Below are 17,590 nucleotides of genomic sequence, written 5' to 3' on the forward strand. Positions count from 1 at the left end.
TGTAGCTAGCTAACCACAAACTGAACTGGGGAATTTCCAGTAAATTCAGTCCAGAAAGAGGAACTAGAAATCTGTAAACAAGTTGGGTATAAAAGAAACCAGAACTCAGAGGTTGGGGGAGACGATCTTTACTGACCCCACTACTACGTGTGGTCATCGTCTACCTGTAGCTACAAATAAAGGTGTTTTTGTCCTCAACCTTTGGACTCCGAGTGATGACTCATAGCAGCTTGGTAAGAACCCGGCCTTCTTATTTTAAGTGATTGGGGGAACTCCCAAATCACCCCTTTCATTTCTGGCGCCCAACGTGGGGCCGGGAATTTTGGGATTTGTAGTTTTGCCAAGGCTCTGCTGAAGTCCACTCGGAGTTGCTCTTGGGAGCAAGGCGTGCCCCCTTCCCTTCCAGGGTGCTGCGTACGGTCCGCACCGAGACGTGGCCACGGCCTCTCAATAGAGGTAAAGACCGGTGGTTCCCTTCACATCACCCGAGGCAAGGGAAGGCGTGCTCTCCTCCAAAACAGAAGTTGTGAGACAACCACCACTCGTGGAAAGGCGGCCGCCGCGGGACGGGACGAAAATTAGGCAAGTATACCTCTTGAACCGCTTGTTGCTGTTGTTGGGTTGATCTTTCACACCCCAGTGGGTGGGAAAGAAGAAGCTTTGCGGGGAGGGAAGTTTTAAATTGTAAAGATAGTTCCAGGTCCCGTAGGAATCCCTTGGGAACCAAGAGAACCCCATAGGGAGGAAAGAGCTCTAGGAAAGACCTGAAAAGGGAGATCCAATCGGGTCTAGGAGGCAAACCCTAGTAACAAGACGTGCACGGGTGATCCAAACACGGTCCGGGGGCATACTCCATTAGGAAATTGGTTTTTTTACATACCACCATGGGTGGGAAAGAATCAAAAGAATCGGGAGGGTCCATGACCCCCCTCCGATGTATGTTAAATAATTTTGAGCAATTTAAGAAGTACACTACTGAGAAAGGAATGAGGCCAAATAAGTTGCGTGCATTGTGTGAGTTAGAATGGGTCTCATTTCCCCTCACTCCCCAGTGGCCTTCCAAAGGTTCACTCGATCCTGTTCTGATTTTAAGTGTTTATAGATTTGTTGCAGACGTGCATCCAAATCAGTTCAAATACATCTCTGCTTGGTATGATGTGGTGCGAAAACAGCCTGAATGGTTGGGAGAATGTGAATGCATGAATGTGGAAGATGTGATGACCGAGAGGAAGAGAGGAGTTGGTTCAGGTGATTCCCAAAGGGAAATTGACACCCCAATGGGAAAGAAATGGGGAAGGCAGTACCTCCCCTATCCAAATTCAGGGGATCCGGCCCATGAACCTATGCCGGCTCGCCCATATACACCTGCCCTCTATCCTCCACTGTCACCACTTAAAGGGGGAGGTGCAATGGGGAGATTCCACCCCACTGCAGCTGCTAGTGTCCCTGTGCGGGAGCCTGTGATGGGTTCTAGCCTCGGACCATACCTACCCCCGGAAGGAAGTGAATGGAATTTGAATGGAGCAAAAGCACAGGCACTTGAGGAATTGGAGCAAATGAGAAGGGCTCGTAGGTATGGAAAGTTAAGTGAAGTTGAGCCACCACAGCTGGTGCCCATTTCTCCAGATGATCAAGGGAACCATAGGTTTGGAACTAGGAATCTGTTTCAGTATAAACCCTTCACCTCTCTTGATATTTTGAATATCAAAACTGCCCGCCCCGCTTGGACAGAAGATCCAAGGGGCATGGCAAATCTGGTTGAAGGTATCATTCTGACACATAATCCTAGTTGGATGGATTTGAAGCAGTTGATGGAAATGTTGCTGATCGCAGAAGAAAGAGTGTTGTTGACTCAAGTAGGTAGGCAAGAGGCTGTGAGGGAACATGCAAATTCAAATAGTTCAGATGCTGTTGATGTGTACCAAGAAAAAGTGTTCCCAGTGAGAGTAGACCCTCGATGGGATCCAAATACAGCAAATGGTAGGGATTCTTTGAAATTGTACCAGAAGTTAATTGTTTGTGCTTTGAAGAAAGGAACTCCAAGAGTTCCCAATGTAAGAAGGATTTACCAGATGGAACAGGAGCAGGATGAAAGTCCGGTGGCATTTTTGGAGAGGCTTAGAGAAGCATTTGAGAAGTTTTCTCCTTATGATATGAAGGATTGGAATGACCATGCCGATGGAAAGATAGTGTTGAAAAGTGTTTTCATCAGCCAATGTTGGCCAGACATACGGAAGAAGTTGCAGAAGGAGGTGGGGTTGGCCCACCTGACATTAGAAAGGATATTGGAAATTGCAAATCAGGTTTATTTGTCTCGAGAGGCTATGCAAGTGAAACGGGAGGAGGCGAGAGCGTCTCATAGAGCCAAGGTTTTGGCTGCTGTGTTTCAGGGAGACCAGCCCAGTTGGGGCCCGGTTGCAGCCGGGCTAGTTGACCCAGCCCTGGATGTTTATGGGCTGGCGTCTTGTTGTTAAAATGTAATTCTTTAAGTCCTTAGTAGTTGATTTCGCCGAAGATGACAGGGGTCTAGAGTTTTGTGATTATATACTCAGGGTGGGGGTGCCAACCACTGCTGAGAGAGTTGTAGAGGTCAGGCGTGCCATGTTAAGGGATGCAATCCCTAGGTACGGGATGCTCTACACATTGGGGGTGACAATGGCCTAGCCATTCATTCACCAGGTGGCAAAGGCTCTGCCTTTGTGCACCAGGTCCTTGGGTGCCTAACTCAATTGTTAGGAACCGCCTGGAAGTTGTATTGTGTTATTGACCTTAGTCTTCGGGGAAAGAACGAACAGGGCTCTGAAGGGAAGTCCAATCTCTGGACATGTTGTTAAATAAACTGTATAAGTATGCTGGTGTCATCCCTTTTCCCGTTACTGCGCTACATTCTTTCTTACCAGGAGACCAGGGTTGGCTGAAAGATTGGCAGTGTGATCCCCTCGGCTAAGGTGGAAGGAACCACTGGAGGCGTTCGACCACTGGAGGTGGTCCTAATAACTCCTACTACTGTGAAGTTAAGAGATGTGAAGCCGGGGGTACATTACACTTGCATAAAAAAGGACTACACCACCAAAGATCCTGACTCCAGGAAGGTAAACCTGCATAAGGACAATCCACTCAAATTCACACACCCTAAGGGTCAAGCTACCAAGAGCTGCCCTGAAGAGGAGGGGTCCGAAGCTACCTAGAGCTAGCCCCAGAGGTCAGGTTACCAAGAACCGCCTTGAAGAAGGAAGGAGGGTACACTTCCGAGAGTGTCCCAAAAGACCGAATGGACACTTGGTTTTGGGTGTGGGGAATTGTGGGTACCTGTGTGGGTTGTATTCTGTTTCTGTGTTGGCTAAAGTGTTGTAATGTTGAGGACAAACACAAGGGTAAAGATGAGGACACAATTGTGCTTTTTAATGTTGATCATGATGCCGTTGGTGCAGGCACATATGGGTTGGAACAGGAACATGTTCCACCAACTAATTAAAGATATAGTAAAGGAAGCAGAAGTAAAAGACTGCTGGGTTTGTGCCCATAGCCCTCGTTCCCAATATGAGGGTTGGGTCATGAAAGCAGGTCCATTGCTGGATCTAAGTGGATGGAAACTGTTCACCCCTTGGACATATGCTGACCATGAGGGGTTGACTGATTCGGCTCAATTTATGTTGGCCCATGATGAATCTGCACCAACCGCATCAGCTTGTTTGACACGATCAAAAGATGGGATCTCAGAAATTGATCATAAGAATTTTCCCCAAGCCACCCTTATAGAGGTAGGAGATTACCCCCATTGTAATCTCTCTCTCCCAGTATACTATCACAACATACACCATAGAGTGGAGCAGCCACAACCACAAAGACTAAGAAGGCAAGCTTCCTCGCCAGAGGGTGATGACAATAAACCACCCTCTCGTCCGGCACGTAATGGGAAAGCAAATAACCCCCCTAAGATGTATGTGGTTAGGCCCGGGTCGGAGCTGCCTCAGGCAACTCAACCACCTGTGGCGGGAGCGGCGGCTCCACCACAACCGCCTGTGGGTGGTGCTGCACCTTCACCACGATCACCAGTGGTGAGAGCTGCACCCCCACCGCGGCAAGATCTGGTCCGGATACGAGGAAACTTCCCAATGGGATATCAAATTCCTGGTAGGCCAAGGCCCGGCATTTTGCTTGATAACCATGCCATGGGAGGATTGCCTCCGGGGTATTTCTGGATATGTGGGAAGTGGGGAGGTAAAGTCTTGCCCCCACAGTGGGTTGGTACCTGCACCATTGGTACCTTAGTCCCCACCAATATTGAGATACACCCACGAGAGCAGCCCCTGCAGGCATTGGGAGCAATTGACCGGTGGAACAGGCCTAAAAGATCAGATGATAAAAAACGTGGCTATGATCCTGATAATACGTACCTAACAGAGGGAGAAAGATTTGGAGCAATTCTGTTCCCTTGGGTGGGAGTTGCCCTAAATGTTAAACAACTGAGAAGGATTTCCGCACAGCTGGAAATTATGGCTAATCAGACTGTCTTTGGCATAAAAGCACTCCAGACCGAAATTGATTCATTGACAGGAGTTCTCATGCAACACAAGATGGCGCTAGATTACCTTTTGGCGGCAGAAGGTGGTTTATGTGTATGGTTAAATATAACCTGCTGCCATTACATCAATGAGTCTGGAGTTATTGAATCTGATGTGGCTAAAATCGACAGCGTTGTCTCCACCATAAGGGCTACATACACCCCAAAGGGAACCGGTTGGATTGATTGGCTTTTGAGTTTTTTCCCAAATATTTGGTGGCTGAGGGACCTCATCAAAATATTGTTTGTAATTTTGCTGATTGTAATTCTTGCTTTGCTTTTTCTGCCATGTATCAGGTTGTGCTTGAGAAACATGGTTGCCAGACTGATCACTGATATTTTCACTCAGCGCAGGGAGGTTCAACGTGTCATGTACATGCAACTGAACACCTTAGACGGAGAAACAACCCCCCTGTAATTGGACACCTTTGGTTGTGTAACCAAGAATTTGTCTTTCTTGGTTACATGAAAAAAAATGGGGGAATGAAGGGGTCACTGAACCCAAAGTGACTCCATTTTAGAATGCCTGTCTGCTTTAAAAATCCAGGGATCAGTCTGTCCCCCTATAATAAGTATAAAGTTTGCAAACTTGCTGTCTTAGGACATCATGTGTTTATGTTTAAGCAAGAATTCAGTTGTGGTCAAGCTTGTGGTCAGCCGATTCCGAGAAATGTATGCAATATATAAATTACATGTGTTGTGCTTGCACCTGTCGAAAGTTGTGGTTAGCTACTTGTTGACAACGCAGGATGTAGCTAGCTAACCACAAACTGAACTGGGGAATTTCCAGTAAATTCAGTCCAGAAAGAGGAACTAGAAATCTGTAAACAAGTTGGGTATAAAAGAAACCAGAACTCAGAGGTTGGGGGAGACGATCTTTACTGACCCCACTACTACGTGTGGTCATCGTCTACCTGTAGCTACAAATAAAGGTGTTTTTGTCCTCAACCTTTGGACTCCGAGTGATGACTCATAGCAGCTTGGTAAGAACCCGGCCTTCTTATTTTAAGTGATTGGGGGAACTCCCAAATCACCCCTTTCAACACCTTGCGCATTTGACGTCCTCTTTGCAGTTGGATGCAAAGTGAGGAGTAGCTCCACAGCACCTAAAACATATGCCCAGCTTCTGAACAATCTGTTGTCTTTCTTTATAAGGCTTCTTGCCAAATTCCCGGCAGTTGGCCAAACTGTGAGGCTTTTGGTGAATGGGGCAGAGCACCTCCTTCACCTCTGACTTGGATTCGTTGGCCCTGTGCTGAGTTTCAACAGCCTTAACACTAACCGGTCTTTTGGCCTCTCTGGATGGTTTTTTCTCCACTTTAGGTGCCTTCTCTGGCTGGGTCCCTTGGTATAAGGTGGGGAGGCCCGTCTGCGGATCATTCCTTTCTCTGGCCGCCCTGGTGATGAACTGGACCAAATGAGAAAATGGAGGGTATGCCTGGGAGTGGGCCTCCTTGTAGTTGAAGACCTCCTGTCCCCAGCGTTCTTGCAAAGTGAAGGGCAGCTTGGTCAAGATCTGCCTCTGGGACAGGTGCTGATCGAGGCACTTCAAACCGGGCAGTTCTGGATTCTCCTTGGCCGACTCTAATTCCGTAAGGAGATCGCTGAGGTCCCACAAGAGTTTGAAGTCTTTGAGTTTCAAAGCTGGGAACCTTTGGAGCTTGTCCATAAGAGATGCTTCAATCTCTGTGCTGGCCCCATACCTCTGCTGCAACCTGGCCCAGGCCTTTTCCAGGGCTTTGTCGGGATCGGCTACGTGGGCTGCGTAGATCTTCTTAACTTGTGAGGATGAGGCTGGGCCCAACCATGCAGCCAGAAGAGTCAGTTCTTCCTCAGGCAATAACTTTAAGTCTCTGATTGCTCTCTGGAAGGTGGCCTTCCAGAGAAGAAATTCCTCAGGCTTGTCCGAAAACTTTTCGACACCCTTGTCCTTAAGATCTCTTCTGGGGCTTCTGATGATGGAGACAAGCTGGGACTCTGGCGTCGAAGGGAACAATTGAGGAGTTTGTTGTTGTGGAGTGGACTCCCACCGTGCACCTTGCGTCAACCTTTGGCCTCTTGGAGGGATGACATCGACCACTGACGAATCGGTGGCTCCCTGTGCAGCTGTCTGTAAGGGCCAACTAGCACTTGGCCTTGAGGCCCTGATTGACTGACCTAGGGATTTAGCAGGAGGCACAGGTAGCTCGGGCAAGGGTGAGCTCCCCGCTATGACGCTCTGCTCTGCAGGAAACTCAAAAGTGACTTTGGGGCCCTGCTCTGGGTAAGGAGAGAAGTCTTCCTGTTCCTCATCCGAAAACTGGCTGTTTAAGCTATTAAGATGCACAAGCACCTTGGAAGAAGGGTCCTGCTTCGGCAACTGACTTACATTTTCTTCTGTGAGTGGCTCAATTAGGGCCTTGGCCAAAGTCTCAGCCCTTACCTTTTTGGCAGTAGCATCCATCCTTATTCTAAGCATTTCTATTTCACCTTGCCTTTGGGCCTGTTCCATTTGCATTTCGCTTTGTCTACGGGCCTGTTCTATTTGCAGTCGTTGCTCTTCTTCTTTAAAGGGAAGGGTGAGATCAGCTGCCTTAGCATCAGCCTCCGCCCCCGCTACCTTGCTCTTTAGCTCTAGACGTGCAGCCTCCTTAATGTGCAAGGCAGCTAGGGAAGAGATGGCACTCCCAGCAGCAGAAGACTTGCTAGAGTGGCTATGTTTAGATGATGCACACTCCCTTAGTTTAGATACCTGGCTAGAGCGGTTGGACTTAAGACTAAGTGCCACAGCAGGTGATTTTAAAAGATTGGTCTCATGGCTGCATAAGGAAGACTGATTTCCTTTTGGCTCAGACCTTAGATTAACAGATGGAGAACTAAATTCCAAGGCATCTAGAATTGCCCTCACCTTATTTTCTTTCTCATTAGTGTCAGCTAAGACACTCACTATTTCTAACTCTGAATCCTTGGCGTTAATGCGCTCGAGGACCTGGACTATCTTAGACACCAAACCCCTCCAAATACCGAAGGTCTCTTCAAGGTCTGTCTGTAATATGGATGGCACCCTTGTAACACCCAAGCTCTCAATTCTGTCCATTAATGTTACAATTCGCTCCCATGCCGAACCTAACCTCACATGGAGGAGCTCCTTTTCATCTATTAGATGGGCTAGCATCTTGGCTGAAGGGTGCTTTATCCTTTGGGGCCTTTCATTCCTACTTTCAGCCTCAGAAGGAGGTATACCATCTGCATCATCTTGAAATTGCATAGACATTATGTATTCTTAATAGCAAGTAAATTTACAACAAAGGCAAATGCAATATACCTGCAAGTAAATTTACAATAAAGGCAAATTCAATATATAATACAATTCACAGCACTTAACCATAGCAATATATATCACTAAGTAACTATACTTTACAAAGATTGTGACCTTTGGCGCCAGACTTTGGTGGGCAAGCTGCAAAATGCCAACTGACAGCAACTTGCCACTTGATACCTCCCTTGCCCGAGTGACGTAAACTGCCAAAATGGCGACTTCGCCAAATTTTCAAGCACCTCGTGCTCTGCGGCTCGAGGCCTGCCGCCGAAGGAGCACCGAGGCTGGCTTTGGAAAGGAGGAGAGAAAAGACGCCTCCTCCCCGCTGTGAAGGGAGGTCACCACCGCAGGTCGATGAGGCAGGTCACCACCGCAGGACGATGAGGCAGGTCACCACCGCAGGACGATGATGCAGGTCACCACCGCAGGACGATGAGGCAGGTCACCACCGCAGGACAATGAGGCAGGTCACCACCGCCAGGCGACCGTCCCGGCCGAGCGCTTCTGGACTCACCACCTCCGTGTAAGCCCAGGACCTACTGCTGGAGCTCCGCGGCTCGATGCCTGCCACCGAAGGAGCACGGGGTAGATTGCTGGGTTTTGCACAGCCGTGCAATTGCAGAAACAGCCGCAGGGCTACGCGCACACACGCAAGCTGAAGAGCAGGATACTGCAGAGGCTGAAGAAATGGAGCCCCACTCTCTCACTTGCCTTTCGGCCTGGCAGCAAGCTTTCACTGCAACAGACCACAAAATCAAAGTCTCTATGGCCGTGCAAGCTAGCTGAAGCGGAAAAACCGCTGATCGTCCTCAAAACTGTGCCGTCCGCCAGACAATAAAAAAAAACTATAAAGCTGAAACGTGCCGTCCTTTATCCGGGCGAACTGCAAATCCCTATAAGCTGTCCTAAAATATTGAACGACTGAGTCTGGAGAACTTCAAAAAAGGATGTTTATTCATACAAGGTTGTAAACCTGGCACAGATCTTAAAGTTGCAGAAAATGAAACAAATTTCCATAGGTTTTAGTTGCAGAATTATCCCTGGTTCCAGAAGGCAAAGGTGATTATAAAACCACTATACCCTAATCACGCTGTCTATATTAGAAGGAGAAACTCTTTCCTTCCCTATCTTTACAGCAAAGATTAGTTCTAGAAGCGATGGAATAACCCTGCTCCTCTAACTAGATTTCCTATTCCAGATCAGTATAATTCAATACTTATCTAATTTGGATAGGCTTAGATTGGCCTGGTTTTGAGGATGATTTGTCCCAGTTAGCCTTGCACAGCTCCAGCACGTTGGAAGACTATAGCCAGAATGAAACTCTAAAATGGAGACTAGACCCTGGTAAAAAGGGCGGTCCTAAGATGTTGTACTCTTTGACCAATCATTGCAAAGAAAACTGCAGCCAGCTCTTGCAGACTTCAAGCCACCTTTCTTGGGCTTTTGCAGCCAGAGGCTGAAACAAAATGCAAAGGAGGGAAAACAAACAAACGACCAATAAGTAAGGCAAACCATCGTCCTGGGGGACGGAACAAGGATCTTGTTGCACCCTAGAGACTAATTGGGAGAGCAAAGTTTGGAGCACAAGCTTTCATAAACTAGATATCTGAAGAAGTAGGCTTAGGGTCCACCTACATGGGAGCTTAAATCCAGGGCCACTCCAGATTATTATTGCTTTGGACCAGCGCCAGATACAGCAGAGATGTTTACCAGGTATTAGGGGCCAGAGGTCTACCCAATTTGGGATTTCTGGCCTGTGTAAACAAGCCCTAAGTCTACACCAATTTTGTCAACCCAGAGTGCATCTACACTGCATAATTAATACAGTTTGACATCACTCTAATTGGTATGGTTCTATGCAATTGAATCATGTAGTTTCTTGAAGCATCGGCTATCTTTGGAAAAGAAATCTAAGGATCATGTACAAGTTAAACTAAGGAGCCCCCGGTGGCACAGTAGGTTATATTGCTGAGCTGCTGAACTTGCTGACCAAAAGGTCAATGGTACAAATCCGAGGAGAGAGGTGAGCTCCCATTGTTAGCCCCAGCTTCTGCCAACATAGCAGTTCGAAACCATGCAAATGTGAGTAGATCAAAAGATACCTCTCTGGCAGGAAGGTAACAGCGTTCCTGAAGTCATGCTGGCCACATGACCTTGAAGGTGTTTATAGACAATGCCAGCTCTTTGGCTTAGAAATGGAGATGAGCACCAACCCTCATCGTCAGACATGACTAGACTTAATGTCAGGGGGAAACCTTTACCTTTACTACCTACAACTTAAACTAACAGTCCTTGGATTCCACAACACTGAACAATGACAGTTAAAGTGATGCTAAACTGCATTAATTCTACAATGTGCATGCAGTCAGTCTCTACAAGTCCTTTATCAATACACCAAGATAGGTTGTGATTCTAGAACAAAAAAATCTCATGGGTACAGAGATTATGAATGAGGAAAGGGATTGGAACATAGATAGCTCTGGCATGGCTCATTTTGTCTGCCTCCACTTGTAATCACTGCACAACCCCATTAAAATTGAACCCATTACCGTATGACACTGATAATATTCTAGCTTGAAAATATTTCATATCTTTCCCTCCTCTTGTGCAGTTTGGAGAAGGTATTTATATCCCCGTAATTCCCGGAGATGTAGCATATTTCCTAGGAATCATGGGAAATTGAATTGGCAGTAACCAGTCTGATGTTACTCTTCGGAGGGGCACCCAGGAGAGACATGTGAGTGATGGCCCATACCAGCAGTCTGGCAGCTGCCCAAGGTTGCCAGGGACTGGTAGTAGCCCTTATTTTTTGGATGCCTGAAAGCACTAGTTTCACTCAGAAAATCAAAAATGGACAAACATGCAGTCAATATGTCCCTAGAGGTAAGATGTGTTTTTCCTCTTGTTATTTTTTTAAAAGCTATGAGACAGTTGAAGTAATCTTAACAAACTTGTCATATTTCTAAGTTTTATTATCAGACTTAATCTTCTCTGAACTCTGTCACAGTTGCAGGAATAAATGGGGCCACGGTTGTCAAGGGCTTCTAATTTCCTGTGACAGCTGTCACTGTGTCTTCCTTAGACACCAGCCATGTTTCTGATAACAAAAATAGAGATGTAAACCACATACAATACGATGGATGACAGGAGAGGAGGCATAGTGGTTTGCATCCACTCCTTCCCCCTGTCCCATTTTAAGCTGAAAAAAGGACATTTGCAGTCACATTCAATGCTTGGAATGCTAAACAAAAAGCTTTAACAACCACAAAGGGATTTCACCGTGTGTGTGTGTGTGTGTGGTTTACTATTTATATGAATTTAAAACTATACAGGACTACTCCTGTATTCATATTACTGGAATCTGCAGTTCCATTTGTCCACTTTAGGCATTTCTTAGGTCCTCCAGTATGATTCTATGGTATTCTTGGGCCAAACATAGGGTAGTTGGGGTTTCATATATCCACGTGAAATTTCAGAAATGTATCTTCCATAGATATGTTTGCACTGGATAATCACACAGTTATAGAGTTGGAAGGGATCCTATGGGCCGTAAGATCTAGTGGAAACTTCCATAGGTGCAGATACATATTCTGCAGTTATGGGTAAGATCCTATATTGTGCATACTTACATAGTAGTTACACATTAGTTGCACTACACAGAGTAAACGTTGTGTCGAATCCTGCTTGTGTCATACACCTATGTGTTGTACTTTTTTGGCTACTGTGCAACAGACATGTTTACTTCCTGGATGCATAAACAGAGTTCCACAGGCATACATATTTCACATGAATCTAAGTCCTTTGGTTAGTGCTACCTTGATTGGAGCCACTGAATCAACTAGATTCACCTACCTGTTGCTTCACCAGTCAGCAGTTCTACTCTTGGTTACTGGTGGAATAGAGCCATCAAATTAATTGTTGACTGGTGAATTAACACACAAGTAAATCTGATTTTTCAATGGGTACACTCTAGTTGGACTGAACACAAGATTATTGGCCATTGTGATGTACTTTCATACTTACAGTCTTGTTTCCATAGACAAAGCTGAAGTTAGCTGACAGAAGAAAGCAGAAAAGAACTTCTAAACTAATCCCAGACCAGCCAGTCAGTAATAAATAAACATTGTAGAGGTTAGGAAAGGAAGCCATTTTTGTTTGGCATCACTTGTTGCAGCAATCTTCCGACAAAGAAGATTGCAAACCACTTCTCCCACCATTATCCTCTGTGTAATTATTTTAAATCCTTTTGATTGGTGCCATTGGAACAAAGAGTCCACTCATACCTGGTGATTAATGATTTCCATTGGGGAAATTAAGACTCATTACCTCACTTTGAATAGGCTGCTGGTTCTTGGCATTCTGGACAAGCCCAGTTTGTGATTCTGGCATCTTATACAAAAATTGTTAGCTGCATTCAGAGAGCTAATCCCTTTGTTTGTTTACAAATGGCACGGCCCCTTCTTATGATGAATTATTAATTGCGCACAGAAAGTGTCTTAGATGCAAATGTGTAATTAATGGCCCGTACGACTGCTGGCTACATCGGAATTAAGGATTCTCACGGATCAAGGATGTGGAACATATGAGACACATTTGCAAATAATAGGATAGAGTCTAAGTGGTGTTATTTATAATCGGTATTAGAGCTGCTAAAACCTTCGTCAAGGATCAATGCCTTGTTGTTATACCAACAGTATAGGAAACAAAAATCAACGCAATCAGACAACCCTTGGTTGAAATCCTGCTCTTCCTTCAGAGAACTCACGATGGATTGTGAACAGAGCAGACCAGCATGTTCTTTGGCCTGTCAAAGTATTTGTTGCTGTTACAATTCCATTTCAGAAGAGGGATGGGGAAATCTATCAAATCTATTTGCAGTGTCTTTCTGCTTCTGCTAACTTCAAGTTATTTCCTTGCTTGTTCAGGATAGAATAATTCAACAACAAATAATAATCATCATATATGGGTTTTTTTACACGGAGTGTGCAATGTAAATCAACACTGACATAATTACACAATGGTTGCATCACACCACCCTTCTGCTGAACACCAATACTGTGCAACCAGACTGTGTTTCTGCCAGTGTGCTTGCTTACTGTCCCATTGTGCAATGAAGTATGCAAAGGATGTGTGTGATCAAGCTACATCACTAAATTGGATAGGTGCTCTAGTGTGATGAAGTCTGCAGTCCACTGGAAGCCACACTATAGGCTGCACTGATGTATGAGGGCTATCCAGAAAGTAGATTACGTTTGGATTTAAAAATGAACAAAGTATAGGAGAAAACATTTACCATATGCAGTTGAAAGCCACACCCAAATACCACTTCTCAACATAGTCGCCATTTAAATCTAGGCACTTATCATAGTGATGAAGGAGCTTGGCAACTCCTCCCCCACTAAACTCTGCCGCTTGCATCTGCAACCAGCCGGTCACCCCTACCCGCAGCTGCGCAGTGTCACCAAAATGTTGCATTGCCAGCCATGCCCCCATTGTTGGAAACAAGTGGTTGAGGACGCAAGCGGCAGAGTTTAGTGGGGAAGGAGTTGCCAAGCTCCTTCATCGCTATGATAAGTGCCTAGATTTGAATGGTGACTATGTTGAGAAGTGGTATTTGGGTGTGGCTTTCAACTGCATATGGTAAATGTTTTCTCCTATACTTTGTTCATTTTAATTCCAAAATGTAATCTACTTTCTGGATAACCCTCATATGACTATTGAGCTCATTTTTGTTAGCAGAAACTCTGAATATCCATGGTCCCTTGGCATGGAAAGAGGCTGTTAATGGCCAAAATTCATAGTTGTCAATGGCATGGCCAACAGGTCTCTTGAGAAGGGCAAAGAAGTATATGATTTTGCCTCATGATCCTGCATCTTACTTTAGTAGAGCAAGCATGTCTCTGAGTTGAATGTGTTTCTTATGTGTTTTATGAACACCTTGTTGTTGTATTTATACTTGAAAAGCATTGGTCTCAAATGCTGTTGCTAGGTTTTCAGATCCATAACCGACCATGAAATTGAATCTGATGCTAGCTTTGAAGTGGTATTGGTGGGTTCCCTTTCATCGCAAATATTTGAGGAGTTCAGACGGAAATGAGGAGAGTTTCAGGAATAAGTAAACAAGAAATCTATACACCCATAATCTTGTGTTCTTAGCTGTTTTTTAAAAATGTGGATGTGGACAACATTCCCCCTCAGGTTTAAAATGTAAATCTTGATGCCCTCCCTCAGGTTTAGAATATGGACTGAGAACTTTTCTCAAGGGAAAGGAAAGGTTGTACATTTTACAAATGTACCCCTCATTTCAAAAATGGTCATAAGGGGATACCATATGACACATTCTTCCTCTCATGTGTTTAGATGCAATTCAACACCTTTCTAAATGAACAAAAGTTATTTCATGACTTCCACCTCCATTCCAATTTCCTTCTTCCCCATTTCTAGTTCCGGTCATTGGATTTGGACCTTAGGAAGTCAAAGCAGGCATCTCTTGGTCATTGGAGATGACAGCCAGTGATATCAAACCGGTTACTATAATCCTTCATGTGTGACATTCAGGAGCCCTTGTCTTTGGATACCAGATGGTGTGCAGAAAATTATGCAGAACGGGAATGGCACATATAACTGCCAACTACTGGCATTTTGTACTGTGTGATGTTTACAGGATGGACAAAAGCCACTTCCTGCTTCTATGAGAGACATTTTGATTGCATTATTCATATTGCCTCAGATTAGTTACAGCACTGTTCATGGTCTATGGCAGCTGCTCACAAATGCTTTCTCCACTAAAGAAATACTCCTACTCTACTGGAAAAGGAGAGATCACAACAAAGGCTCTTCACAGACTCAAAGTTGTGTATCATCTAAACAACCTTCTGAAACAGCCCGAAAGACATACAACAACCTTCTGGTCATTGCAAAAAACCTCATCCTCAAGAGACTGCTATCCAGATCAGATAAAACTTGTTCCTCATATAGACCCTATACATTTCCCTTCTTCAGCTACCTTTTCTCTGGTATTCATTTGAGAGGCAAAATATCCTAAGCATGCAAAATCAAAAATAGGCAGACCTTAATAACAAATTAAATCCCTTTGGCGTCTTTTACACATGTCAGGATCATGTCCTTTTAGCCATGCTTTCTATACTGTATGATGGCGTATGTCACATCCTGTGTTGAGACAGTAAGTATTTGGCTACATTTATTGCCATATGTATTGGGAGGAAAATTCACAGCTGGAAGCTACTAAGGCTATCTGGTGTACTAAGCGGAAGAAACAATTACTCCTGGGAAAGCTGGATGATTTGATTGCTTAATGAATGGAAGAAAAGCCTGCACAAATAGTTGAATTTCTTGCAGTTGTTAAGCCTTCAGTCTTAACAATACCTATGTGCTATGATTAAGTCTGAGAGAACTTCTGTTTTTCTCATAATGGAGTTAGCTTGTACTTTGCACCTACATTGGACATTTTCAATCAATGTGGAAATTCAAGGTTATGAAAACAGAATTGCATGTGTGATTCCATTGTGCATGCTGATTTGAGTAGACATTTGATTGTGTATCAAAATGCACATTCAAAGATGTTATCAGTAGCAAAATGTGCAATATCATTGGTCTGTAATTAGGAGTGTGCAATTCGGTTAAACCTCATTCTGTTTTCGGTATCTGGATTTTGGTGGACTTCTACATCTGTTTTTTGGGAACCTCCCAAATTCAGTTGGGGGAAAAAAATCCATTTTCAATCTGGTAGCCAAATGATCCAAGAAAATGCAGCCCATTGGCGGCAATGGGGAACTTACAAGCCCCTCCCCTTTCTGTTGTTTTTTAGGGCTTCAGTCTTAAGAAACCATCCTTTCTGGGATCCTTTCTCCTTTGACCTCTTCACATGTGTCACCAATGGCACCCGCCCCGTGCCTTGCACCATTCAGGCTTCCCCATCATCACAAGGAAGGAAGTCTAAGCCTCAGTAAGCTAGTTAAGTTCAGGCTATTTCTCCTTCACTCACCCTTCCTTCCTAAGCTGCTTCAATCCTCAAGCCAACTAGGTTCAGCCTTTAAGAGGGACCTGGCTATTTCTCCCTTCAAGCTCCAAACCAGCTGGTTTCAGGTTTCAAGGGAGACTTGGCTATTTCTTCTTCCACTCTCGCTTCTTTCCTCAACCTGGGTTTCACGTTGCCAGATGTGGTCTGCAGCATCCCAACTTCCCTCTCATCACATGGGTGTTAGCCTCTTTAAGCCACCTCAACACATCTTTTCTTATGGAATGAAGGAAAACTTCCCATCCTTTCTGGGATACTTTTTCCTTATATCCTTCAATAAGATCTGAGATAAAGGCATCAGACTTAAGAAACCACCTTTCAGGGATCTTCTGCCTTCAACATTCTTTCAATGAAGCTGAATTAAGGGAGGCACCCTTTTAAAAAACTTATTTCAGTCGGAGGCACACCACCTGAAGGAGCATTAGCCATTCTTTAAAAAATATATACATTACCTCCTCATTTTATGGCAGCTTTAGAAATGGTAAGATACATCCTCTATCCCACATTTGAAGTTTATTATTTATTTATTTATTTACAGCATTTATATTCCGCCCTTCTCACCTCGAAGGGGACTCAGGGCGGATCACATTACACATATAGGCAAACATTCAATGCCTTTTAACATAGAACAAAGACAAACAAACATAGGCTCTGAGCGGGGCTCGAACTCATGACCTCCTGGTCAGAGTGATTCATTGCAGTTAATTGCACTGGCTTGCTCTCCCGGCTGCGCCACAGCCCGGGCCTCAAGTTTGCCTCAAGTGAAGGGCACCATCAGTGGCAGTTTCTTGTGTATAGCCGCACTGAGTCCCCTTTGGGGAGATAGAGGCGGGGTATAAAAATAAAGTTATTATTATTATATTATTATTATTATTATTATTATTATTATTATTATTATTACTATTATTATTATAGAAAGTAAACTGCTTATTTATTGCTATTTGAATTTAGATAACCAATCTGTCTCTCTCGGAAGCCTGCTCGCAATAGAAAAATGGAAGCCCAGCTTGGCTAAAAGACATTTCACAACTTTTTCTGTTCTGATTGGTTCAACAGGCAGGGCTCATAGGGAAACCTGTGTGATTGTGTGGCTGTCTCTCTGTGCTCCACATGTAGTTGAAAGAATCAGAAAGCAGTTGCTTTCAGTAGCCATGTGGTCTGTTGCAGCCCAAAATAATGGTAGTGGAGCCAGTGCCGTTATGGCTGGCTGAACCAGCTGGAGCCCATTTGTAAAAATGAAAATATGCACAACCCTATATGTAACTCCATATATAGAAATGTTTGTTCATTTCCAAACTAGGATCTAGGCCACAGTCTTGTATCAAGCCCTATAGTTATGCATATGGTATTACTATGGAGAGCCCCATGTATGCACTAATATAGTTTTCCACCTTTTACCAGGAACCTTGTTCCATCTAGCTAACAGATAGAGAATTCAGAACAGATAGAGCTAAGGACTTGAAGCTTTCATTTTCAAATATTTCCATAATTAATATGAAGTTGTGAAAATTGACACATTATTTTGAAGTGAAAAATAATCCTTTAAAAAAAACCCCTTACTAATCAAGCCCATTCCAATCTAGGCTGATTTGCAGCCAGATTTGGTTTGGAAAACTACTGGCTTTAGTACTTAATTTTTGGAAAAAATATACCCTGAAATACTTCTAAGAAAATTGTTTCTTACACACAC

The 17,590-nt window shown here is 44.4% G+C and overlaps 1 protein-coding gene across 2 annotated transcripts in view; it reads right to left on the reverse strand.

Moving 5' to 3' along the window:
* The window catches only part of tenm4 (teneurin transmembrane protein 4), a 1,874,213-nt gene that overhangs the window by 1,642,301 nt on the left and 214,322 nt on the right, over positions 1-17,590 (reverse strand). The gene's annotated exons all lie outside the window — the stretch shown is intronic.

The sequence above is a fragment of the Anolis carolinensis genome, chromosome 3, assembly GCF_035594765.1.
Source record: "Anolis carolinensis isolate JA03-04 chromosome 3, rAnoCar3.1.pri, whole genome shotgun sequence".
NCBI lineage: Eukaryota > Metazoa > Chordata > Lepidosauria > Squamata > Dactyloidae > Anolis > Anolis carolinensis.